Genomic DNA, 27,543 nt, shown 5'->3' with positions numbered 1-27,543 from the left:
GCTGAACTTGCGCTTCAGTTCTTTGCTGAATGCAATGTCATATTCCTTCTGGCGTTTTCTGTTATAAACCCTAGTTTTTATGGCATTGAATATTTCAGCTGTCTGGAATATACTGCAAGAGCCTAGCCACTGACTACACTTTACGGACTGCATTAAGCTCCTCCCATTTTTATCCTTACCTACAGGGAGGTCCCACGTGCCTGACTTCCTCTAAGGAGTTGCTAACTTCAGAGTTTCATTCGGCAGAGCATATTGTCCCTGTTACGAGGTCCTCCGTCCTCCCCCAGTCTTCTCGGTGCTGCTTAGGTTTCAGACGCTCCTTGTGACTATGGAAACTAACTCAGAAAGCTGTGACTCCCTTCATATCCCCTGCGTGAAGTGAACATAACACCACCTTGTGCCTGACAGCTTTTTAGACATTTTGCACCAGGGTGGCTACGTGGGTGGATAAGCCTAGCGTGGGCATAACAAACAGTTTTTGCGCCCTGGGCAGCGGCAGTGGTGGTGGTAGTGGTGGCTGCCAGTCTTCTGCCAACTGTAAGTCAGTGCCTGGGGCTGGTGCCCTTGAAGCCCTAGAAAGCCAGGAAGTGGAGAATTGAGCCCTTTCAGTCCTACATGTCTTGAGATGCTTACATGATTGAATGGAAAAGCATTGTGAAAGCAGATCACATCTAATCAGACAGTTGTCAAATGCCGACGTCAGGCGCAGGTCAGCGATCAGGCCCGCAATCTGTGTCCTCCATGACCCCGCTCTGCCCTATGCCAGTATCTCCCATTGTGCCCCTTTGCAGGTTCTCTTTGTTCTTCCCCTTCCACCCCAGATCTGTTTTTTCCCCTCTCCAAGTCCTTCCCCACCTGCACTTCCCCACTAGGGTCTTTGCTTCCGTGGACAACCAGTATCCCCTGAGTCCTTGCTGTCTTCATCACTACCATTCACCATCTCCACTTTCTTGTGGCGCTCTGCTCCATCCCCATTTCCAAGTCTACTTCTGTCAAGATCTCTGGGTCCTTTTTTCTTCCATGTGTGTCCCTCACTGCCCCCACCCCTGCTGCTTAGCTCTCTCCTCTGGGTCCCTGGTTCTCATACCAGTGCTTTGTATGAGTTGGTTTTTGGTTGTAGCCATGTTGGTCTAAGGACATAGGCAGGCAAGGTATGTGTGGAGGTTCTGTTGTTCTTGTCTTGAAGCTGGTATTGGAGTTGGTCAGTGAAGTTTTGAGTCTGGCTTTGTTGGTTTGAGTACTGGGATTGTACTGTAATGGCAGGAATTCCTGCTCCAGATCCTGCGCCAGACCCTCCTCATCCCAGTCAGTGGGATCAGAGCAGATACAGTTGCAATGTAGAGCTTGGCTGTGTGCTTAGGGTGATGGTGTGAAGATAGCACAACCTACACCCCTTTTGCGGATTAACTTTTGTGACCTCTTTGTTCCCACAGGGTCTTTGCTTGTATGCCTCTCCCAGCACCGGGCCCTCTCTCACCTTCCTTTCCCTCCTCCCTTCCCTCCTTTTGTATTCAAATCATTCACTCCACGTTCTGCATTGCTCTATGCTTGTCCTTTCACAGCATCTGATGAAGTGAGCTCAAGTTCACCAGAGCTTATGCCCTATATGTATCTTATTTAATTCGTCTATTGTTGTGCATCTACACTGCCTTCTGCCCGACTTCAGACTAACACAGCTAACTACATCCCTCTTTTTTTCCCTTTAACAGAATTCATATAAACTGCAGTGTTCAATGAGATTTACTTCATAGCCCACTTTTCAAAATGCATTTATTGATTTTTTTTTTTTTTTTTTTCTTTTCTCCCTGTTACAGGGTATGAAGCAACTTCTGAAGAAAATATGCAACTTCTAATGCAAGACACAGACACTCTTCCACTTGAGACCCTGGAAGAAGCGAGACCCAGATTCCACAAGCTACCTGAGTATGTGTCTGTCTCCATATATTAATTTTAATGTCAATACCACACACCTTCCAGAACCCACATGAAGGATCTGCAGAAGCACTGGATGCCCTTGGAAGTTACTTCCTAGCATTTATCTGCCCCTTTTCACACTGACAAGCCGGTTGCAACATATCCAGCTATGATGTACACAGGGAGCATTATTCTTACCAGTATTCCCTTCGCAGCATTGTTCTGCCTTTTTGCCAGTTGCATTTTATCATTCTGTTCCCAGACGTGCACATACTACTGGTTCTCTTGATGTGGAAGAGCTATTTTTTATTTATCGTCTGGCTCCTTCAGTACATCTGTGACTGAGTCAAGCAGAAGTTGATTGTTACAGGTACTCTTTTCTTTCTACCTTGTTGATTTTCAAAGGCTGCCTTCACCCAAATATTGCTGATTGCAGGAGCGGTGTGTCAGCAGAGCAGGAGTGTTTGGCGTCACATCAATTTTGGAGCTAATGTGGGAGTTGAACCGACTGGTATGCAGGCACGGTAGCTAGTACTGGGTTGAGGAGCATTTGAAATCAGTGCCTCTAGGCCAAGGGTTGGCAACCTATGACCAAGTGATTTCTTCTACCCCATAGAACTGGGATAATGGCAGCAATCTGGCAGCAAAAGCATGCTCCTCAAAGGCAAGAGAAGTGTCATTGGTGTTCAGGTTGCAAAAGGTGGCCCTCCTCAGGCTGAGCTGCATTATTTTGTCCCACAGCTCCTGAAAGGTGCCCAACCTCTGCTCTCGGATAGTGGTCATCAGTCTTTTCAGCCTGCAGGCCAGAATGACCTGCTGCTGCTACTGTCCCCTGCTGAGTCTGGGCCCTGTGTGACCCCAATCTGTAGCTGGAGCAGTACAGGAGTGGCTCTGGGAGTCCTCCTGCACCCAGGTCAGCTGGGGAGTGCAGAGGCTGTAAAGAAAGAGGAGTGCAACTGCACCCCTTAACTGTCCTGGATTTGCCTCCATCTATACATCTATACATAAAATGGAGATGGTAGGTCACACATTGCTTTGTGCCCACTGTGTTTCACAGCACCCCTAAAACCAGGATAGTCAACCCAGGAGGTTTCAAGGGGGAGGTCACAGTGTAAAGCTGGCATTGCAACTCCTTATCTGCCTCTCTTAGTTTGACCCATGGCATGAGTCATTTCCCATGGCATGAGTCATTCCCTGCTCTTTTCCCTGTGCGCTAGTTGGCCTCTTAAGGCTTTTTGTGCCTAGGCTACCCTATTATCCATCTCTGGGATAAGGAGAGAACTATCTTGCAGACCTATCCTGGGCACTGGAAATATGGGCCTAAAACATTTCCCTTTCACTGAGCATGGTAAAAATTCTGATTTGTAAATGCTCTGACATTGTTCAAAGAAAATACCTCTTAAACGCCGACTCTGACTGCCTCTTACAGCCATGGCTTGAATGAAGAGGGGCTGTTGACCTATCGCTTTCCCTGAAGTCCCTCCTTAAACTCTGAACTCCTTTGAGCAGGGATCCTTCCTTCTTGAATGTTCAGAAAACACCACACATGCTAGGGAGGGCTATTTTAAATATAAAGTTACCAATGATAAAGACAGTACAAGAAACCTTCATGTGTAATGATACCTATATACCTGTCTCTGAACTGGCAGTAATCAGTCTCTTTCCTCACTCTTGTCTATGTTGTAGCCAGGTCTGTATAAAAAGAAACAAAAAATAAATTGTTTTCTTCTGGCGCCTGTAAAGATGTTATAGACCCAGGTGATTTTAAAGCAACATCTGTTTTACTACCATGCATCTGATACATTCTAAGACTGACACGTTGATCCCAAGTGCTCAGGCAATCATTAGGAAATGTGGGTGATTATTATTAATGGAGCCAATTATCAAAGAGCTAACTACAAATATGATGCTGCAAAACCATTTCAAGCAGATACTGACTGGGTGAAAGATAATTTTCATATATTAAATTTCTCTGCTTAAACAGCTTTGCAAGCTGCAAATAATTGCATCTTGAGGTTTTTATTTTTCTTTCTTTTTTTTAAGTCAAGGAGTGTATGGAACATTCTGCGCAATTGTATTAATATCTACCTTTCTATAGGGCAAGGCCATGATGCATTTACTCAAAATGAACCTAGTTCTTTCTTACGGTGAGATCTTTATGTACTGCCAGAGCATTATAAAGGACGTTGTTGTGTAAATGTTTAGATGTACAATGTCGTGCCTTACTCTACAAATTATGCTCTAATGTACACTCGAGAAAAGTCATCTACCAAAGCCAGGTGTTTCAATTATCACTCTTCAACAGTAGCTCTCAGAGTGCTTTACACAGAGGGTGAGTGTCATTTATCCCCACCCTTTCGCAGGTGACAAACCTGAAGAAGAGAGGGCAGAAGTACTTCACCCAGCAGATCAGTAAGAGAGTCAGAAATGGAACCCAGGTCCCAAACCGCTGTCCTGTTTGGTAGGCTACACTCTCTGCCTGTGATCGCTTTGTATTTACAACCAAAATGCTTCTCCTTACAAGAAATACTTTGATTTACAGCATGAAGCTGTTCTGTATTCTAATGAACCCCAGCATCGAGCGAACCCTAATGAGGTAGCCCAGTGGTTTTAGAATCATAGAAAATGAGGGTTGGAAGGGACCTCAGTAGGTCACATCTAGTCAGCCCCCCTGCTCAAAACAGGACCATTCCCAGGTAGATCGTCTTAGACAGGGCTTTATCAAGCTGGGCCTTAAAAACTTCCAAGGATGGAGATTCCACCACCTCTCTACGTAATATTTCAGTGCTGCACCACCCTCCTAGTTGGAAAGTTTTTACTAATATCCAACTTAAACTTCCCTTGCTGCAACTTGAGCCCTTGTTCTGTCATCTGCAACCACTGAAAATAGTCCAGCTTTATCCTCTTTTGAAGCCCCTTCAGGTAGTTGAAGGGTGCTATTAAATCCCCTCTCAGCCTCCTCTTCTCTAGACTAAATAAACCCAGTTCCCTCAGTCTTTCCTCACAAGTCATGTCCCCCAGCCTCCTCACCATTTTTGTTGCTCTCCACTGGACTCTTTCCAACTTGTCCACATCCTTTCAATAATGGGGGGCCCAACACTGGACACAGTCCTCCAGATACGGCCTCGCCAGTGCAGAATAGAGCAGACTAATCACTTCCCTTGATCTGCTGGCAGTGCTCCTCCTAATGCAGGCCAGTACGCTATTAGCTTTCTTGGCAACAAGAGCACACTGCTGATTCATATCCAGCTTATTGTCTACTGTAACCCCCAGGTCCTTCTCTGCAGAGCTGCTGCTTAGCCAGTTAGTCCCCAGGATGTACCGGTGCATGGGATTTTTCCATCCTAAGTGCAGGACTTTGCACTTGTTCTTGTTGAACCTCATGAGATTTCTTTTGGCCCAATCCTCCAATTTGTCTGTCGCTCTGAATCCTAGCTCTACCTTCCAGTATATCTATTACATTGCAAACTTGCTGAGGGTGCACTCCATCCCATCTTCCAGATCGTTAATGAAGATATTGAACAAAACCATCCCCAGGACCAACCCCTGGGGCGCTCCACTTGATACTGGCTGCCAGCTAGACATTCAGTGATTGATTACTACCTGTTGAGCCTGACAATCCAGCCAGCTTTCTGTCCACCTTACAGTCCATTCATCCAACCCATGCTTCCTTAGCTTGCTTGCACGAATGCTGTGGGAGACCATATCAAAATCAAAGTATATTATGTCCACTGCTTTTCCCCACATTCACAAAGCCAGTCATCTCATCATAGAAGGCAATTAGGTTGGCCAGGCATGACTTGCCCTTGATGAATCCATGCTGACTGCTCCTAATCACCTTCTTCTCTAAGTGCTTAGAAATTAATTCTTTGAGGACCTGCTCCATGATTTTTCTGGGGACTGAGACGAGGCTGACTGGTCTCTAGTTCCCTGGATCCTCCTCCTTCCCTTTCTTAAAGATGGACACTATATTAGCCCTTTTCCAATCGTCTGGGACCTTCCCCGATTGTCACAAGTTTTCAAAGATAATGGCCAGCAGCTCTGCTATCACGTCAGCCAAGTCCCTCAGCACCCTCGGATGCATTGCATCGGGCCCCATGAACTTGTACACGTCCAGCTTTTCTAAATAGACCCTGACCTGTTGTCCCCAAACTGTGCGTCTTGGTGCGGTAGTCTGGGAGCTGACCTTGCCTGTTAAGACCGAGGTAAAAAAGGCATTGAGCACTTCAGCCTTATCTTCATCCTCTGTCACAAGTTTGCCTCCCCCATTCAGTAAGGGACCCACACTTTCCCTGACCTGCCTCTTGTATCTAACACACTTGTAGACACCCTTCTTGTTACCCTTCACATCCCTTGCTAGCTGCAACTCCAGTTGTGCTTTGGCCTTCCTGACTTCATCCCTGCGTGCCCGAGCAATGCTCTTGTACTCCTCCCAAGTTGTTTGTCCAAGCTGCCACTTTTCATAAGCTTCATTTTTGTGTTTAAGCTCACCAAAGCGCTCTCTCCTAAGCCAAGCTAGTTGCTTGCCATATTTGCTAGTCTTCCTGCACATCAGGATGGCTTGTCTATGTGCCTTCAGTAAGGTTTCTTTAAAATACAATGAACTCTCCTGGACTTCTTTCCCCCTCAGTCTGGCTTCCCAAGAGATCCTGCCCACAAATTCCCTAAGCAAGTCAAAGTTTGCTTTTCTGAAGTCCAGGGTCCACACTCTGCTGGTCTCCTTTCTTCCTTTTGTCAGGATCCTGAACTTAATCATCTCATGGTCACTGCTGCCCAACTTGCCATTCACTTCTACACTCCCCACCAATTCTTCCCTGTTTGTGAGCAGTAGATCAAGAAGAGCACGGCCCCTAGTTGGTCTCTCCAACACTTGCACCAGGAAATTGTCTCCAGTGCTCTTCAAAAACTTCCTGTGCATTGCTGTATTGTCCTCCCATCAGATGTCAGGATGTTTGAAGTCTCCCATGAGAACCAGGGCCTGTGATCTGGAAACTGCTGCAAGTTGTCTGAAGAAAGCAACATCTCCCAACATCAACAACAAGGGTGACGTTGTGGTGGGTGTCTGCTATATACCACCAGACCCTCCTGGACAGACCACATCACCCCTGTTGTTCTCCCTTCTAACTTTAACCACGAGACTTTCAACCAGTTTATCTTCAGTTTCGTACTGGAGCTCTGAGCAGTCAAACAGCTCTTTTACATAAAGTGCAACTCCTCCTCCTCTTCTCCCCAACCTGTCCTTCCTGAACTGTTTGTGCCCATCCATGACAGTGCTCCAGTCATGTGAACTATCCCACCAAGTCTCTGTTATTCCAATCACATCATAGTTTCTTGACTGCGCAAGGACTTCCAGTTCTTCCTGCTTGTTTTCCAGGCTCTGTGCATTTGTGTTCAGACACCTGAGGTGACTAGGCAATTGCCCTACCTCCTCGGGAACAATGAGGCCTCACCCAGTGCCCCCTCCTGCTTCTGCTTCCCTGCTTCACCACTTACCTCAGGGCTTTGGTCTCCATCCCCCCCCCCCACCGTGAACCTAGTTTAAAGCCCTCCTCACTAGGTTAGTGCCTGCAAAGATAGTCTTTCCTCTCTTTGTTAGATGGATCCCATGTCTTCCTAGCAAGCTGCCTTCTTGGAACAGCATCCCATGGTCGAAGCAGCTGAATCCCTGCTGGTGACACCACCCGTGCAGCCATACATTGATTTGCAGGATCCATCTGCTCTTACCAGGGCCCTTTTCCCTTGACTGGAAGGACTGAAGAGAACACGACCTGCGCCCCTGCCCCCTTCACCCTTGCACCCAGAGCCCTGTAGTCACTCTTGACCTGCTTAGGGTCACCCCTGGCACTGGCAGTATCATTGGTGCCCACATGGATGAGCAGCACAGGGTAGTAGTCAGAGGGTTGAACAAGTCTCGGTAATCCTTCCATGAGATCTTGGCCCCAGGCAAACAGCGGACCTCCCAGGACAACAGGTCAGGCCAACAGATGGATCCCTCCATCCCCTGCAGAAGGGAATCTCCAACAACCACCACCACCCATCACTTCTTCTTTGTGGCAGTGGTCTCGATCCTCCCCACCTTGGGGATTCCTGACCTGGCCTCCTCCACCAGTGGAACATGCTCCTCCTCCTCCTCTGTTGCTAGCGCTCCATATCTGTTCTCCAGGCAGACCACTGCATATGGGTGCAGCTTTCACCTTCCTGGGAGTCCATGCCCTCTTCCTTTTCTAGCACCACCTCTGGCAGTCCTTCCTCCTCAGTCCTAGAGGTTTCCTCCAGCATGGGATCAGTGAAGTCCTCGTGGCAGAGGATACTTTGGAGCCTTGCTACCTCCTCCTTTAGCTCTCTTGCCTTCTCCTTGAGGGACGCCACCAGAAGGCACTGGTCACATCGCAGGCACTTCCACCTGGATGACACTGGGAAGAATCTGAAAGCCACAGTCTGAATACCCCCAAACCAGGACCTGGGTGGAAGCCTCAACAGTGTGTGGTCCTGCCTGGACAGACACCTCACAGGTGGAAGCAGAGGAATAGCAGGAAGTGGCAGTGGCTCTGGGATTGTAACATCCTCCAGCCATGTCTCTGGGTCTTCTAATCTGCTGTTTCTCACTTCGTGCCTCTCTTTCCAAGCAAACCTTCCCTAGCAAACTCCTCTGTAGCTGGCCTGTTTGCATTTCCTTGGATCTAAACGGTGCCCTTTTCCCTGCAACCTCTTTCCTCTCTGCAAGCTTACAGTGAAGGAATGTGAGAGTGTCCAAGAAAACTCCCCCTCACTCTGGGCTCTAGTTAAACAAGGGGCTTGAGTCTTGGTCTAGCTGCTGAATTTTAGCATCCCAGAGCAGGATCTGGTGCCTGGTTCCTCTTCCCCTTCCTCCTCTTGCTCCCAGCAATCTGCTTGCAAACTGTCCTGTTTGCTTCTCCCTGTTCACTCCTAAAGCATCCTAAAGTCACAGAGCCCTTTCATATCATTTTTGTGCCGCAAAACCCCTGCCCCTATCCTGTGAGCTAAGCAACCTGACAGGGTAGTGGCAGTGCACCACCTCCCAGCCCAGTCTGCCATTATCCCCAGTCTCTTTGCAGAACTCCTGATGAGCACGTACAAAAGTAGTACTGCTTAATGGGGAAACTGAATCCCCAAGGTTAAATAAAGGCAGAAGATCTATGTCCTGCTCGGGGTACTGCACGCAGTCTGTATTGCAGTAGCTCTTAGACTGGTTTTGACCAGAAATTTGATTTGTGTGCTTTCATTTATGAACTCATTCATCCCCTGATGTGTGTTTCAAAGCAAGCAACAATTTCTAAAAAGCGTCTGTTTATGTCTCCAGTGTCTGTTTAGACTCCAGTGGGCACGTCTACATGAGACTCTGTCTCTGTAGCAGCGAGTTATGTCAATGTAACTCATTACTATAGTGATGTAGTGTAGGCAAGCACTGACTGTAGTGCTTCTGCTATTGCGCGGTAGGATCAATAATGACCTGTGCACCGCCAAGACTGTGTAGTACCAACTGCGCAGTCAGGAGCATGTATAGACATACCCAGTGTCTTCATTAGCTTTGTCAAAACCAACTTTTTACTTATGGATCCATTTGTATTTACTTTTTTCCAAAACAAGAGCATCTACTGGCCACACTGCCATATCTAACCTGTTTGTGCCCAGACCAGGAGTGATATGCATGGGGCAGTGAGCCCTTCTGTCCATTCCTTGCCTTCAGTCTTGTAAAGGGTGCCAGAAGCGGTCCAGAAGACTTCCTCACAGCACTGGGCTTCAGCTCTTGGGGCATGTATATATGTGTAGCAGGAATACTAAGAGCTTAATTTTCTGGATTCACATACAAAACCTTGTATGATTTGGTTTTCTTTTAATTTGTTGAAATTCCTAAATCTTCATATGGGTCAGGTTCAGATGAGTCTATTGCTTCTTCAAGGGAGAGAGATGAGTGTTCTGGACCCAGTTTTATACCTTCTTGGCACTGGTGTAAAATGCTACTTCCCTGATCCTGTAACACTTCCCACTCACTTTTAAGAGGGTGAGTGGCTGTTCCAGATGCCTGCAGAGGACTGAGGAGGCCTGATTTCCCATGGTCCTGTAGTTAGTGCAGTTGCTTGGCTGCTGCAAAGTGGGCAGCAAAATGATGGTTTTGCACTTGCTGTTTATGGGCATAAACAAGCCATGATGCATGGCAAGAAAGAATCCTGCCTTTTGGGCTTTACATGGCCAAATACTGGTGTATTGTATAAAGAGCTTCTAAGTTGATCAGGCAGCCCCTGCAAAATGGTCAGTAATCTTGTCTGTGTGCGCCCTTGTGTACATCACAGGGCCTGCTGCCAACAGCTATGTTGACAAGGGGTGTAAAAAAGATCATACCCCATCGCTGATGCAGCTCTGCTGGCAAGACCCCTGGTGTGGGCACCGTTCCATTAGTAGAAAGCATCTTCTACCAGCAGAAATCCTGCTGTTTGGAGGAGCTGGTGTTAGCTGAAGGCAGAAAATCTCTTTCTGCCTTGGGAGCTGTGCCCACACAAGGGGTGCAGGCATCTTAGTGCTGCTGACACGTTTAAAGCGGTAGCAGCCCACATGGTACAGATAGTCTCACTTGTCGGGGTGGGTGGGGGGGGATTGTTTCAAATAAGAAGAGCTGTAATGCAAAGGCTCCACTCAGCCCCTTAGCACCTTCTGTTCGGATTGCATATCTTGTATCAGCAAATCCCTTTTTGACAGAGGTTTTTCCCAGAAGACCCTGTGAAACGGTAATGCAAATGATGAAGGTTTTCACACTCCCCTCATACATCCGCATTCATAGGGACTTCACCAACTGGGTGGCAAATGAATATTCAGACCCCTTTCCAAATGTGTCAGGAGAAGTTATGAATAATTTATCATTTTTGATTGAAGCCTTGTCCTTAGACTCCAGCCTTAGAAATGTATGTATTGATACCGACTTCTCCATTTTTCTGAGATTAAAGATGTATCCTAACTAGCCTTTGTTCTTCAGACGTCTAATCTAGCGAGGCTCAAGACTCTTAAGCAGGCAATAATTTGGGGATATAACACTGAGTTTCCTAAGGGAAACTTCATGTCCTATAAAATTGTTATCTATAAAAGCAGCATCCTTCTTATGTTCGTTCTCGGAGTAGGGAGTAGCAGAGGTGTAATTTTTAGGCATGCTGAAACGTGGCTGTAAAGCACATTATCTCGGGTGTGAAATGTAGTAACAGCCCAGCCATAATTACTCCATCATTTGATTCTATCTGATCAGAAATGAATTGGACTCTATTACAGCTTGGGGTGCTGGCTAAGAAGGGGGAAGTGTCTTTCAAATTCACTCTGAGCAAACTGAAGGCCACCTTACCTATAAGGGGGAACCCGGGTACTCGGCGTCAGCTGGATGTGACTGTAGCTGCCTCCTCCGGTGTGCTGTTGGCTACAAAAGCAGCCCAGTGAGCCCTATAGGCCCAGGTGAGCCTTTGATCTTTTATTTCTGGAAAACTTTCCAACACCAAATAGCATGAAGAAAAGATCCTGAGCAGTCCTCTCTTCTAAAAGACATAGTGATAGTGAACCTTTTCAGCTAAATACTGTTGGAGTCTGTAACAAGCTGCTCTTGATGGTGGTGCCGATACAGTATTATTGATGGGTGCAGGGTTTTTTTTCTCTTTCTCTGTTTCCATAGAGAGAAATAGCTGTAACTTTTTTGACAGAGGTGTTTTTTTCCCCAGAAGACCATGTAAAATGGTAATGCAAATGACGGTTTTCACACTCCCAAAGATTACCTGAAAGCTATGATCCTGTGGTTGTAAATTCTGATTTTAGAGGTGACTCGCAATATGTGTGTGGGCAGAGAGAGGGAGCAGAACCAGGAAGAGAATAGCTTTATGTCCCTTTTTTGCTGTTGCTTTAATGATAAAAACCTAATGCAAGCCCAGGGAGCCTGGTGAAATGCCCCTGGAGCAATGCTATTTTAAGCATGGGTCAGTCATCGTGCACTTGATTAGTTTTATCTTTATAATATTCTGCTTAGAGTAGGTATTTGCACAGGGAAAAATAATAGTAGAGAAGTCATAGACTATAGGTCTCTCTTCTCTAATGCAAGTTTTGGAGGACAGTTATTCTTAAACTAACCTTTAATGAGTGTAAGGTTACCTGAATTATTTAACCCCTTTTCCTTTCCCCAGCAACCCCTACCAGAATTTCAGCAGCAATTTTGGATTGAAGAGGTAGTCCTTCACTTGAAAAACAAAACCAAAAATAAACACCTGTGTTAAAAGCCTTTTTTTATTTTGCAACCAGAAAGCAATATAACCACGTTCTGGTCTCCTGATTATTGATATTTTTTGTTGAAGCTCTAACTACTGAAGTCAGGTGATTCAGTGAGAAACTGCTTTCATTTAGAAGAAGTCTAAAAACACTAAACATGTGAACAGAATATATCTTAATGATTCCAATTTGAAGGCAAAGGAGAACCTGAAGCAGGAGAATAATCATACTGGGTAGCGATCAGCATGCTTCATTCTTGGAAAGGAGGACTAGTAAATGAGCTGTGAAACATCTTAATGCAAATGTTTGGGAGACAAAGCTTTTTCATATGGATTTATCCATGGAAGCTGAAGACAAGCTTTCATTTCGTACACTGAGTTTAGCTAGGGACCCATATTTGCAATTTCTGTTCTTGCATTTCTGATTTTGACTTTGTTTTTTCTTGTATGCAGTCCCTGCTAGATTTAAAGCGACTCCTCTCCTCCTGGGTACTAAGCCAAGATAGGGTGAAAAAGATCACCTCCTTATTTATATTCAAGAGCTCTTGGGCAAGTGTGTGGTTGTGGCCAAGTGCCTGCAAGGAGGGAGAAGAAGCAGAAGGTAGGAGGGGAGTTGTGAGAATTAAACATCTAGCTGATGACATAAGGAAATGAATGCACCTTGGTTATAAACCACATTTAAACCCAATTTAAGGCCCCAGTAGGTGGCTAGAGGAGTACAAAGGTTAGGCTTAGTCTGCACTACAGAGTTCAGCTTGCAAAGCTGTTTTGTCTGCGGGATGTCAAAAGATCACAGCCCATAACTGAAAGGCAAAACCCTCTGTGTTGGCACAGCCACGCTAGCAGAGCTGCTTTTGCTTGTGGAGTGGGGATAGCTCTGGTGGCAGAACAACTCCTCCCAGCAGCAGAGCTGCATCCACACTGCTGGGCCCTGAGGTTAAACAAATGAGAGCCCTCCTAGCATACACTTAACTTCAGTGTAAAGAAGTATTAATTAATTTGTTGTTTCTTGTCTCCAGATTGGCTCCATAACTAGCTGTACCTGTTAGTACACTAATAGATGTTGGCTTCATTTTACTTACTCTGCTTGCCTAGGTTGGGCCCACTCTCATTTTTCTTTCTCTGCCTCTCACACACGTTCACTTTTCGCTACATGACTGTGCAAACACTGTTCTTGTAGCTGTAAGATCTTCTGAAATGTGTTTTCTCTGTGGATCTGCTGAGCCCTAATGGAAAAAGTAAATATTTACTCCATTCCCAAATAGTCACTTCCTTTCTATTTATCTGCTAAGTGAAGAACTCCGCTTAAATAACTCGAAACCTCTTTCAGTTTAAAAACAAAAAGGCTCTTCTTGAGTCTATAAAGCATGGACTGAAGGTCAGTCTGTCTATTCTTGGACTATGTTTCTAAGACGAAGCATCCTCCTTTGTGAACACTGACCTATTACTTTGGTGGTACGTTAAGGGAGTATTCGCCGGATCTGAGTTCCAGAGTGTGGTTGAAGCTGGTCCTGATTGAAAGTCTCTGGGTAAAAAGGGAGGGCAGAACAAAAAAGACAATTTCACAACGGGGTCTACTTTAGAGCTCCAAACCAGAAAGATTGGGTATGTGAGGCTCTTTCTGCCTAACTAACAGAATCAGCCACATGGCAGGAGTTGGTGATAATAAGAGACTTTAACTACTCAGACACTTATAAAAGTACAGGCAGTCCTCGCACTTACAGTGGGTTACATTCCTGGAAAAGGCACTGTAAGTCAAAACGATATAAGTCGAATCTGATTTTCCCATAGAAACAATGTTATAATAGGGGGTTATGTTCCTGACCAAGGGTCTGACGCCCAACTTTTTATAGAAATGACCATAAACACCATATTTAAATCAACTGTTTAATCAACTATAGATGATATACACTGTACAGTACAAAGCTTTCTAAAGTGTACTGTATATAAATGGATTAAACAGGGGAATACAGTAACTAATCACATACAATTTTATTTAATCAGAAGGTGAAAGAACACCTTCATCGGGGTCATGGAATTCAGAAAGGCTTGGGGAGATTTTGGGGAGATTTAGGGCCACTTGATGGCTTTTCGAGAAACTGATCCAGGGATGTTAATTTTGCTGCCCTCGTTCTCATTGCAAAATTTTCCTGTAGTGCCGTAAGTAATAACATGGGTGTCGATGGCGGAGCGCCGCAAGTGCGAATAGCCGTAAGTTGAAATGCTGGAAGTCGATGACTGCCTGTAATAGAGCCAGATGTAGAACTATCCAACAAGATTCTGAAATTTTGGGGAACAACTTCCTGATACTGAAGGGGAGAATTAAATTGGAAGGATCGGGTTTTTTTTAATTTGATTCTGAGCAATGGGGAGATGTAACAGGGTGGTTTCCTTAAGAAAGAGCAGCCAGCCCTGTTAAAGACAGTCAATTGTGAGGCATTCTGCTCGCAAGAAAGTGTCCCCCAGAAGCTGAAAACCTCGGAGGAGAGAGCAGAATGGAGCACATTTTGACAGAACAGCTGGCAAAGAGGAAAGAAGCCAGGATGTGCTAGGGAAATGCCAGTGGGAAACGGCTCTCCTGATGTCTGAGAGGACAGAGGAGTTTGGGTTGTTCGGGGGCGGGAATTGAACTGCCTGGAGAGTCTAATAGCAGAGCTAACTGGCCTGTAAAAAGCAGCAGGATAAAGGACCAATTTGAGGAGGAATTGGTTGAGAATGTAAACGTGGAAGGGGAGCAAGATTCAATGAACTCAGAGAATTGATCAGGAAGATCCCATGGGAAGCAAGTCTAAAGGGGAAAGAAATTCAGGAGAGCCAGCAGCGTCTTAAACAATGTTAAGGACAGAAGCATGGACTAGCTTAACGAGGAGGACAAAAAAGTGCAGGAGCTAAATAATGAGTTAATCAATTATACAAAACTCAAAAAGGAATCGTTCAAAAAGTGGAAACTAGCATAAATGACTAAGGGTGAGTATAAACATATAGCAAGTGTGTGTACAGACAAAAGCGGAAAGGACAAGGTGCAAAATGAGATGCAACTACCAGAGCACAAAAGGTAACGAAACATGCTAGCAATGCATTTGTAGTAAGAGGCGTACCAAGGAACGGGTTGGTTCCCTACTCAGCGGGGAGGGAAAGCCAATAACAGATGATGCAGAGAAGGCAGAAGTACTTAATGCCTTGTTTTTGCTACATGTGTTACTGAAAAGGGTTGCTTTTGATCACTTGCCTACTATTATCAGCATCTGTGACATGGGGCAAGAACTTAAGATGAATAGGGAAGGAGGAAGTTAGAGTCTGTTTAAAAATTCAGATCTTTTCAAATTAGTTGAGCCTGGTGCATTTTACCCTAACTATACAGGGACCCGACTAAAGCCATTTAAGAACCGTTAGTGATCGTCTCAGAGAACACCTTGACAATGGGTGAGGTTCCAGGAGACTGGAAAAGAGGAAACAGGATCTCTCTTGCATGCAAAGAGGGACTCGGGGAATTATGGACATCTTAGCCTGATTTCAATCCTTGGAATATGCTGGAACAAATAATCAAGTACTCTTGTCTGTAAATAACAAGGAAAGTAGATTTGTTAAGAACAAGTCATGCGAAGCCAACATAATCTTGTATGAGAGGGTAACAGGCCTTGCGTATAGGGGAGAAATGATAGCTAGGATACAGTGACTTTAGTAAGGCTTTTGATGCTGTGACACATGACTTTCTCTTAAGCAAACTAGGAAAATACAGCTGCTGTAAGATATGGTACACACCTGGTTGGAAAACTCAATTCAAAGAATATTTATCAATGGCTTGCACTCAGACTGGAAGTATATATCAGGCCGAGTACCTGCATGGCTTAGTCCTGGGTGCAGTACTATTCAATATTTCTATGAATCACTTGCATGATGGGATTGAGGGGACACATTCAATTTGTAAATGGTTCCAAGCACTAGCAAGCACCTTGGAACGGCATTATATTATATCTGGAATAGCAGAAGAGCATTAAAATGATCCTGATAAATTGGAGAAATGGCTGGAAATAAATTTAAGGGGAAGAGCAGAATGCTCTATATAAGTAGGAATAATTGACTATGCATATGCAAAATGGGGAATGGCTGGCTATCCAGCAGTTCTGCAGGGGAGGATCTAGGGGTCACAGTAGATTACAAATTGAACATGAATCAATGTCAAACTGGACAAAAATCCCACTACCATACATGCAAATTATAAAATGGAGCACTATGCATAAGATACTCTGTTTAGCGTTTATAGGGCTTGAGCCTGACTATTGTTTCTGCTTTAAGAAAGACACGCACCAGCTGGGGAGAGTTCGGAGGAGAATAATAAGCATGATCAAAAGTCTAGAAAGCAGGTGAGAGAGAGAAGATGGGGAAAAATAGGTTTGTTTAGTCCAGACAAAAGCCAATTGAGAGGACATATGAGAACAGTCTTCAAGTAAATCAGTGGTTACTGCAAAATAGAAGGTTATAAATTGCTGTCTGTGTCCACTGGGGATAGGGCAAGAAATAATAGGCTTAACTTGCAACAAGGGAGATTTAGGTTGGATATCAGGAAAAGCCTTCTAACTGGAATAGATTACTTATAGAGGTCATGGACTCTCCATCAGTGGAGATTTTTGCAAGCAGGCAAGACAAGGATCTGTCGGGAATGGTTTAGGTGTGGATGATCCTGCCTTGAGGCAGGGGGGTGGATGAGGTGATCTCTCGAGGTTCCTTCCATCCTCATTTTCTCTGACTTGTGGCAGCTGTACTTGCTTACTTTCCTTCCTGTGGGAAGTGCGTTGTTGGCATTGGGAAACGATAGCAGGGGTTGACTTCTGCAAATGGATAGCCCAAATTGGCACATACTGGTATACTTCAAACCAGTTCCTAGCAACAGGGAAAGACTGCGCTGTATGCGACTCGAATACTAGCGGGCAGGACCTCCCCTGTGGAGACATGCCTACCAGCCAATCCCAGTAAAGAAACAACCAGTAAAGAATCAGACGATTGGGGTTGGAAGGGACCTCAAGAGGTCATCTAGTCCAACCCCCTGCTCAAAGGGACATGTGCTTCAGAGTCATTTTATTAATGATCAGAATCAGGAATCTTGTTCTAGTCCCTCTAGTCAGGAAAAAAGAAAACCACATTTGAAATGGAGAACTACTAATTTAGATACTTAGATATAGAATGCCAAAACCCCCAAATAGTGCAATTCATTTTAATTTCAAATCTGTTTTTTAGGACCAGGCACTTTTGTTGCTTTTCTGAAACCATTATGCTTATGGGAAGAGAGTTATTTGTACATCCCAGTGTTTGTGCTTCACTGCTTGTGGCCAAGGAATGTCATCCCTCTAAAACCCCTCTAAGGATAATTAAATTACAGAACTAATAGATGCTTTGAAACCAGTTTTTCACTGTCTAGCACTGTACTGTTTTCACTGAAGTTTAGACTTCTGTCTTCTAGAACTGAAGCAATGCCTGAACTTAAAATATTTTCTTGTGTAACTATACGTGCCAGACCTCGTAGTGTAGAAGAAGTTTATATTGACATAAAAGCTCCTGTGCCAGGATGGTTTCTACCAGTTCCCTGTGGGAAAGGCAAAAGGATATATTTTTTCTTGGTATATCTGTGTCTACTTAGGAGGATCTGCTGGGATTCCCCGGCTTGGGGGAAAAAAACCATCACATCGCTAACTGGAATAGTTGTACCAGCAAATGGAAGTGTAGGTCTGACCTAAGTTTGCTTTTATTTTTTACAGGGTGTTCATTGCAGCTTTTAGGTGCGTTAAACCCCAACCTAGCAAAGCCTACAGGCTCAATCCTGTTGGTTGCTGAGCCCTCTGGATTTGATCCAATAAAGCACTTCAGCATGTGCTTAATTTTAAGCACAGAAAGAGTTCCTTTGTCTTTGAATTAAAGTTTAAAATTAAGCATGTGCTTAAGCGCTTTGCTGTATTAGTGACCATAACACAATCAAAATACAAACCTGCCACAAACCAAATGAAATCAATCCTTTACAAATATTAGAAACCTGTTCCATTCCCAGTCGGTGCTGGTTCATTGATCAGGACCCTGGGTTGCTGTGGTAGAGCAGAAGACTCTCTTTGTCTCCATCAAAGCTGAGGCACCAAACACTTTCTGAGATGAAATGCAAAACATAATTTCCATTTTCTATTATTCTAGCCTTCTGCCTTCCTGCTTCATCTGCCAGGGGTCACCTGTGAGGATGACGCAGAAAATGGGAGGTAGTGAGGGATTTGGGAGACATGGACAAAAGACGGTCATGCATATGTAGAGGCATTTGCTGATAAGTGACTTGAATATTGACTTGAATGTTGTATCGTATAATCAGATCAAAGGGGAATTTTGACATGAACTTCAACAGGAGCACGAGCATGCCTATAAAGAGCTGAAGATATGTTCAGGGGCAAGTTCTCAGCTGGTATATTGTCCAGCACATTTAGACTGTAATGGTTCTGTGACAATATCCATCAGCTGGGACCATGTCTCTAGCAAGTGTCATTTCCATTACCTTTCCGTTCTAGAGAATTTCACTCGAATGCTCCAACATGATCTGAAAATAGACAAAAAACTAACTGTGCAGGACTTTAGCCACTTTCTTATTTCCTGTGAAAAGAACACTTCCTTTCCTTACTCTTCTCTACAAGTGCAATCATATATTTCACAGAAGCCACTAATCCTGGCTGCAACCATTCACTTGAAATTGAGTGGGCTCAGTTCTGTTCTTTGTTATACCAGGATGTTGCTGAACCTGCATGGCATTGTACGAGTCTGCATTGGCATAATTAAAGCCCAGTGTTTCTTGGTCTCCTGCAGTCTCTTTGTACTGGTGAAAAGTGAGAGCAGAACGGTGAAATGAAGGCCAATAATCCCAGTTCTCAAATTAATGTTAGATGCCATCCAGCCCTCAGAACAAAGCTTGAAGTGTTAATTCTATGTGCCACTGATGCTTTTAATTATCATAGTTTGACAGATGGAAAGATCATTGTGCAGGTTTTATTTCAAAGTCTCATGCCATGGTCAATTTTCTTTTAGGGGTAATCTGTCACATTAAGGAATTTGCCACAAAGAACAAATCCATTTTATTTATAATTAGCTAAGTTCTAATTATTTCTCTTAAATGGACATTCCAATAATAATGTATAAATATACATCATGCACGCGGAGCTGTAATTATCACACCGTGGATGGCTTCCCCCAATGCGTACGCTCCTTTCAAACCTTACTGTGTCATAGAATAAAATCACTGAAATGGGGGTCGGTCAAAAAAAACCTGTCAAATTTTAAATGCTTTAGTTCTTCCCTCTTCTACAATCATAAGCCACTCGGGAAGTTTAAAAATGAAATCCGCTGTGCTAATAATCCTGACAAGCTTCAAGTGCCGCATGGAACGAGTCACCTGCAGCTTGGCATCTTCACCATGCCATACTATTTCTCTAGATCTTCCTATGCTTGTGGAGCAGTTGGTCATGATTTGGAGGGTGCCACGATAATGGGGTGCCAACAACATCGCATTTTTCATGTCGTGATGTTGGTGCTGCCTCCCTTGTGTGGTGATGTAAATGTGATAGAAGCAGCTTGCTGTTCTTTTGTCCTCCTGGATATCTTCAAGGAGTTGCTGCTCCAAATGAAGCTAACACTAATAGTAAGCATTTAATTTCCCTGTGAAAATGAGACAAAGCTTGAAGAATTCCGACAGCAGAACGGCGGGGAACTCTGAATATTTTATTGTTTGAAACATAATATGAGGATCCCTGCAGTGTATCACATGGAGTCAGCTTCTAGTGTTTCATGTACCACGTGCTGGGTTATAACACAAAAAGACTCAAGGCTTGTAAAACTAAACTGACTCCTTATTAGGAGAATGGCTTCCCGAGAAGCTGTAATGGCAGCTGGCAGTCGTTCTAGCCACGCACACACACACTGATGGACTTGGTGCATTTTCAAACCGGTTCCCTTTTGGAACCTGCACTCTTCCTCTTCCCCAAGGTCCAGGCAAGCTTCCCTCTAATACTTTTGGTTGTTATACTTTTGTGCCAGCTGTTGCTGATTTGCTCAGGCCAGAGGTTTCTAGGACGTTGTCCACTTCTGCTGCCAGCCAGCATAGGAATGAAGTCTGCAGACTTTCTGGCTTTTGAACTAGCCCCCCGTTGCTTCTTTTTTTTATGGCATCTTTCATGGGTGACTGGTGCCTCCTGAGTCTGGGGGGACACCAGTGGGGCATGACTGGGGTGGGGTCCCCCAGTGGCCAGCCAGTGACCGGGGTGGGAGGGGGTCCCCCAGCGGCCAGCCAGCAACTGTGGGGGGACGGTGGTAGAAGTGCCGGCACTTCTGCATACAGTACTGGCACTTCCAATCATAAGCCACTCAGGAAACCAATTTCAGGGGGGGCACTATGTGCCCCCCAACCAGCCGAAGCGCTTGCTGTCAGGGGGTGGACGAGCACCCGCTACGTGTCGCCTATGAGATCTTTGGTGTTGGTGGGGGACTTACTTCCATCTTCTTGCTGCCTTTATTCTGCTGGTCCTCTCTTCTTCATGTCCCTTGTTGCTTCTGCCTCTCCTACATCAGGACGCTTTATGATCGAAGCTCTTGGTATGTCTCTGTAAGAGAGAGCCAGAGGCTCCTGATACCTTAAGGGGAAAATGCAGCAGGCCAGCCTTGAGGTATAGGTAGGCAGACAGCTAAGTAGGAGCTAGCTGCTCCACCACAAGCTGGCTGCGTGGGGCAGGTTCCAGGCAGCTTGAGAGTAAAGACCACAAGCAGTTGGGTTAAGCTGCAGCCAGGAGTAGGATGACCATTAAGCCCAAAGTGAAAGCCCTGTGCCTGGTTGGGGAGTCAAGGGCAGTACTCCAGAACATAAAAGCCAGGCACCAGAAGTAAGGGGGGCAGTTTGGCTCTGCATCCTACGGAGAGAAGATCTCCTGTGGGAGGAGGGCTGCATAAGGCAGCCTGGCAAGCACCCCATCCACCCACGAGAGCAAGGAGGTGAGAGCCCAAAGGGAGATGCAGATTGCAGGATGCTGTAAACCCAGAGTGAGGGAGATTTCTTTGTTAGGACTAGTTGCTTGTATTTTGTTGTGTTTAAGTTGAAACTGGAGGACTGGGTTGTGGCTCAGGGGGAGGCAGGAAGATGACAAGGGTGCCCAAAAAGCAGCCTGAACAGAGCCCTATAGGGGTCATGGACCATAAGGGGTCTGAGAGGCACCAGAGCCACCTGGCCTGGGTTGGGCATCCAGGAGGCCGAGGGGTGTATAAGCTGCCTTTCCCAAGTCGGTGACCCCAGAGGGTGGAGAAGAAGAAGGGCCTGGGACCCCAAGGGGGTCCCGAGCCTGGGAAGGGTGAAGCCAGGGTCAGGGGGCCCAGATCTCAAGAAGGGTGAGAGACAGGGGCCCAGCGACTGATATATGGAGAGGGCTAAGGCTAAGAGCCAGTCTGGAACAAGGCCGTGGCTGGAGGCTGGCAGCCGGAATAATAGTGGGCTAAAGCCACGAGGGCAGGCACTCCTACAGGTCCAGGACATTGTCCGAATAACATCTGCAAGGCATGGGTGTGGCTGTAGGGGTGGAAGGAGGCCACAAATAGCCCTTAACAGCCCACTGGCACCCCTGGAGCCTGGTCCTGTTACAGTCTCCTACTTCTGGCCCCGACTCTGGGTGTACCGGAGTCTGTTACTGTTCTGCAGTTGTCTTCAGTTTTGTCTCTACCGCTCTCCTGAGTCTGTAAGTACCTTGTATGATCAGTGTCTCCTCACTGCATTTTTGACCATTGACCTTTGCCATAGCTTGATCCTGGCATTTGCTGCTTGGACTTGAACATGTTTGCCTGTGGATAGGTCCTTGGCTTAAAACAGGCAGTCTGGCTTGGTGTTCTTTTAACTGCATCCTGCCTGTCATTGCTGCAGCAATCTACCCATCATGGGAAGCATGAGACTTAGTTTTCCAGTCCACATGGCTATGCTGAACTCCAGTCCAATATTCTGCTCCGAGTAATCTCCTTAGAAATTGTAGCTTATCATCATGGACCTGTCCCTTCCTTGGCATCTCCTTCACTTGCAACATCATCAGCAATGATCTCGATGTTTGGAAATCCCTGTAGAGCCTGGTGTACTTTCTTTTGCAAGAGATGCTCGATCTGTTCTTTGAATCTGCTTAAGTCATATGGAAAATAGTGTTAAGCAGAAATGTATGTTTTACATACAGAGTTAAACATAAGCCATTCTTTTATCTGGTATTTAGTTTAGTCTGTACCTACTTCTTTTCCAGACCTGAGGAAGTGCCCAAAAGTTTGTTTAACATCTCTCTTGACTATACAGTTCATCCTGATAAAAGCAATCATCACAAAATCCTTTTCAACTCTCATATTTCCTGGGCCATCCGAGTTGCAATAACACTCCAGTCTCACTTCATTCTTGTCCATTTTTCTAAAAATGAGATTAAAGCTTTATTTTCATTTTTCTTGTTTTTTTTCTACGTGGACCAGGTCTTCATTTGGATCAAATCTTGCTTCTATTGCTTCCACAGTTGTTCAAAACTTTTGTTTGGAAATCCAGCCTTCGCAGTGAGCCTCTCAGCACTCAGATGCCTGTTTGCAGACACGTGCTGCTTTGTTTGCTATGAATAACAGTCTCTTCCTTGATGTGGGATTCAATAGGTTGAGCACAGCCACCATGTTTCATGTACTATGTGCTGGTAATAGCTATGGCTGATTGGAATTGTCTGGAAACTTTTTTTTTTTTAAATTTAAAACAGATTTGCCAAAACTGAAACTATTCGTGGCCCCAGTGAATCTGACAAGGGGGAGAGGAAATTTTTAAAAACATTAACATGACCTGTTTCATAATTTTCTAATTTAAAAATAGGATTTTTAGAGAGTTTAGTTTATCCTAAAATGTTAAAATAGGAAAAAAGAAAATGAAAACAAAAGGGGATCAAGCCTAGTATCAGCCACGCTTTCTACAGAACTCGGCATCCACGTTCGGTCAGATTTCACCAACCTGGGAAAGCAACGAAGCATTTCTGTTGTCCCTCAAATCCTGCTACGATGACAGAAAACATCAAGAACACGAGTAAGCAAATTTATTCACAGCATGGAAAGTACTTGTAGTAATACACAGCTGACTACACGTCCTCTCACTTGGTCACTGGGACTAGCAACTCATGGTAATAATACTTAAGAGGAATAGATCAAAAACAAAGCATAAAGGATAGATTATTAAGGGCCAAGCTGAGCTGCCCAAGGCAGGTGTGTGAAAGCAAAAACAAAATGTAAGGAGCCCTCTCCTCTTGCATCTTGTCAAAGGTTGGCCCCAGTAGCAGCCCTGTTTTCCCCAGTATGCAAAGGACTGGGGAATCTAGCAAGCAGCCACAGCAGCTCCCAGCTCGGCATGGAGGCTAGGCAGGAAGGGGAAGCGAATCTCATGCTGCCAGTGCCCACTATAACAGAGTGTAGCTGTAGCCACTGCTCTTTGCTCCCCAAGCATTCACATGCAGCCCTATGTTACTTCCTTAGTTTAAAGAGCAGTAGGAAATCCTTGCTTGTCTACCCTAGGCAGACGATGATTCCCTCCCTGCTACCAAATAACTAATCAAAGAAAGAGTCTTTCAAGTATCTGTCTAGTTCATTACAGTTGCGCTAGGAAGGCGGCTGAAAGCAGCCCCCTTTGTATGGTACCTCAGAAGTGAAAGGAATAGACAGTTTCCTTTTGGACGCACACATTTACATTCTTTTCAGAGTGGGTGGAAGGCATACATGTGTCAGGGATTTATTAATATCAATACGATCGTTATTTTATTCTGCCACAGTAATATAAATAAGCAGCTTCAAAGTTCATCCTGCACGTATCTGGGAAAATGACACTGCCATTTGTCTTTGATGGGAACTTCAAGGCAAATAATAAATGAGCAGGTAAAACTTTCCACAGAAAGTTATACTGTCAAAGCCATCTACCTGACATCTTCAGTTCCTGGCAATGATACGCTGATAACATAGGCAATCGGATCATTACCTGCAAGGAAAGTTTTTTTAGGTCCACAAAGCTATCCACAGAATCCCAAGAGCATCTCTTTAAAAAAACAAAAAATAAGGCAATACAAACCGGTCAATAATGTAAGCTAGTTCCTAAACCAATACAAAAATTTACACATGGCATAAGAAGAAACTGGAGAGAATGTAACTGTAAGTGTGCTGTTATTTTATTCCATGTAAACTGTAATGTCTAGTGTTTCTGAGAGGGAAATTGAATGACTGCTTAATGTGGACAGAGAAGAATGATGAGCAGGCATTCAGGTTTTCCATTTCCCACGAAAAAAGGGGGGAAAATATGGACTTCCCCTTTTTAACAGAGAAAAAAGCAGATTTTTCATTTTAACAGAGATACATGCAGATTTTCCACTTTTACAAAGAGTTGTCTGTCTGCAGGCTGGCAGAGTTCCAGCCTGCAAGAGCTTCTTGCAAAAAGGGCTGCAACCCCTAAGCCTTGTCCCAAGGGGGAAGGGGCAAGGCCTAATACTCTCGAGTCAGCCAAGGTTTGGCTCAAGCTTACTTTCCCTCCTCACTTTCCTGCAAGGAGGAGACAATGGCTATGGCACAGCACTGCAGCTCTGGGGATACTGCAGCATGCCAAAAGCCAAGGTGGGTGCTAAGATACTTCTGACATCCACATGCCATGGGGCTAGGCTGGTTGGCTCCATGCCTCCACATGGGAAGCTGCATGTGGAAGCAAGCAAGAGCCTACCCAGCCCGATGGTGCACGACTCCATGCCTCCATGTACAGCTTCCCATTGGAGTGCTGGAAGCCCCACGTGGAGGCATGGAGCCTGCCTGGCCTGATGGCATACAGCTCCCAATCCATGTGCCATTGGGCCAGGCCAGCCCTCCATGTGGGGTTTCGAGCACTCCAGCAGAAAGCCGCACATGAAGGCACAGATCCCACCCAGCCTAATGCCACATGACTCCCGTCTGCAGTGCTATGCTCCACACATGCTGGCACGGAGCTAGCCTGGTCTCATTTCAAGGTGCATGCCATGAGCTGGCCTGGGATGCATGTGCCACCAGGGGCTCTGCCTGCTGCAGCCATGAGTGCCCCAAGGGCTTGCTGCCTGCTGCCGCTGACTTACTGGTATTGGGGGCTGTGCACCAGAAACCCCGCACACACACCCATACCCCTTCACAACCCCCCTGCCCCCACAAACCCCACACAAACCCATAACCACACTTGGGAGTGAGGGGCAACAGCATATTGGGGTGCTCAGCACCACAAAGCAATGGTGGGGAGGGACAACTGCAGTTGGACCTGTGCCCTGGTAAATGAGGGGGCAGCAGGAGCTCTGATTTTTCCATGATGAAAAACCCAAAATCAAATGCCAAAATATATAGGTATTTAGAGTTTATCTTATTATAGTGATTGAGGCACTGGTAGGCTTCCAAATGGCTTTAAAACTGGAAATTTATCAATAAAATATTATGTTCAACTGATACCTATATGCATAGTGGTCTTTGATTTTAATTATTTTGGGTTTTTCATCAGAGAAATTGTGGTTTTTATGAGAGAATTTGTAATTTTTTTAGACAGAGAAAACGAGGATCCCTGATTATGAGGCCTAAGTGAGGGACAACAGTTAACATGGACTTCAGTGGGATCCGGATTTCACCCAGAATGGTTAAGGTAAGATTTGAAATCATGAGTCAAAGATAAAGGAAAGCTGTTTCAGATGTCAAGAACTATAGAGCCAGAAGAGTTATTTTGATTTGGCAGAGAGTTAAAAGAAGATGCTGATACAAGAGAGTGAAGGGGCATATAAGGATCCTGCAGACAAGAAAAAGTTTCAAAGGAAAATGGGCTGCAGCACCTCGTCCACACTGGAGCCTGAAGGACTTGGAAACATTGGCAATGCGTAGGGGGTTCATGTGGGTAAACGTGCACCCCCTGGAAGTGCCAGCCACGAAACTGGAAGTGCACTTCCAGTTTCGCCACTGACTCAGCGATCGGCCGCTAGGGGACCTCCCGCCCCCTGTCAGTGATCTGGTGCCCCCCCAAACGCAGGAGGCACCAGTCACCCATGCTTGGAAAGGTCAAAAAAGAAGATAGTTGTGGCTCTGTAACATCATGGAAGCCTGTAGGAGAGTGCCGCATGCCTTTAAAAGAAAATAGCAGTTATAGAAAAGGTCATTAGACAAACTAGAATAAAATCCACATTTCGATGAAGCAAACCAAACATACCAAGAGGCCGATGACATGAAGTCCTATCCAAGAGTACAGAGCACCATGGCCAGCTAATCCACAAAGCATGAGAAATTCCTGTGGATGAGCTGACCCAGACCCATGCCAGGAAAAATCTCCAGTTCAGGAACTGCTGAAAACAGCCATGAAACAGCCTTCCAAGGACACGCTAGAAAATGCTGTTGGTTTAGGGCAAAGGTTCCCAAACTTTTTCTTATTGTATACTCCCTTCCAGGTTTATCAGCTGCCCACGTACCCCTACCAGCATACTTTAACCTCTTAAATGCCAATTATTATTATAATGAAAAATAAATCTGTCATTTATACAATTTCTCCTGTGTACCCCAAGAGATGTCTTGCATGCCCTAAGGGGTACGCACACCACAGTTTGGGACCCCTTGGTTTAAGATACATGATAGAGAGGAGGGTCACAGCACAGAGCATTGCAGCGATTCAGACAGTGTTGCCCTGGGTGGCGGGTGTCATTTTAGTCGTCCCCTCAGAATTGTCTGCATTATGCTGGGAGGCTGCAAGTCTGGCTTAAAGCTGTCTTAGCCTCTCTCTCCGTGGGCTGCAATTTGAAGCACAGGATTTCATCCAAAGAACTATGGAAAATTTGAGGAAAGACTCGTTCTGCTGATAATTTTCACTGGGGAGTATTTTAATTACCAGCTAGAGGTTCTAAAATGCTGCTAGTCCCTGGCATTACTAAAGAACTAGATGGAAATATAAATGAAAGTAAGTGTTTACAGGGGCAGCTCTTTAGTAAGAGATGTCATTGTTTGAGCCATTGCTGCATTAAAAATATATCAGATGCAGACTGAGGTAGCCATGTGAACTAATTACCTGGCTAATGATATTATAAAAATGAATGGGAAGTTAATTATAGAGACAGCAAGTTGAATTCAAAAGGGTCTGAAATGTGACTTTGCCATGGAAAAGGGGCATATGAAAATGCATGTCTCTCTGGACTGAAAAATAATGACTTTAAGTAAGGAAATCTGAGAAACTGTTTGAGCTCATGCCAAACATTAAGTACTTGAGTAGCCTAACTGACTGCAATAGGATTAATTGCATGCCTGAAATTAGGCATGTGCTTAAGTACATTGCACTTACCTGGCTGAATCAGTGCCTTCAGGAGGA

At 45.1% G+C, this 27,543-nt stretch overlaps 1 long non-coding RNA gene across 1 annotated transcript in view; it reads left to right on the top strand.

Moving 5' to 3' along the window:
• Window positions 1-25,835, top strand: part of LOC102386311 — a 50,167-nt gene extending 24,332 nt beyond the window's left edge. Inside the window, exons 2-3 of the long non-coding RNA XR_323063.1 lie at window positions 1,815-1,923; window positions 25,749-25,835. This is a non-coding gene — a long non-coding RNA (uncharacterized LOC102386311). The remainder of the gene's footprint in view (window positions 1-1,814; window positions 1,924-25,748) is intronic.
• Window positions 25,836-27,543: the final 1,708 nt, after the last annotated feature.

The sequence above is a fragment of the Alligator sinensis genome, unplaced genomic scaffold, assembly GCF_000455745.1.
Source record: "Alligator sinensis unplaced genomic scaffold, ASM45574v1 scaffold301_2, whole genome shotgun sequence".
Classification (NCBI taxonomy): domain Eukaryota; kingdom Metazoa; phylum Chordata; order Crocodylia; family Alligatoridae; genus Alligator; species Alligator sinensis.
This window is presented reverse-complemented; position numbering and strand designations above follow the sequence as displayed.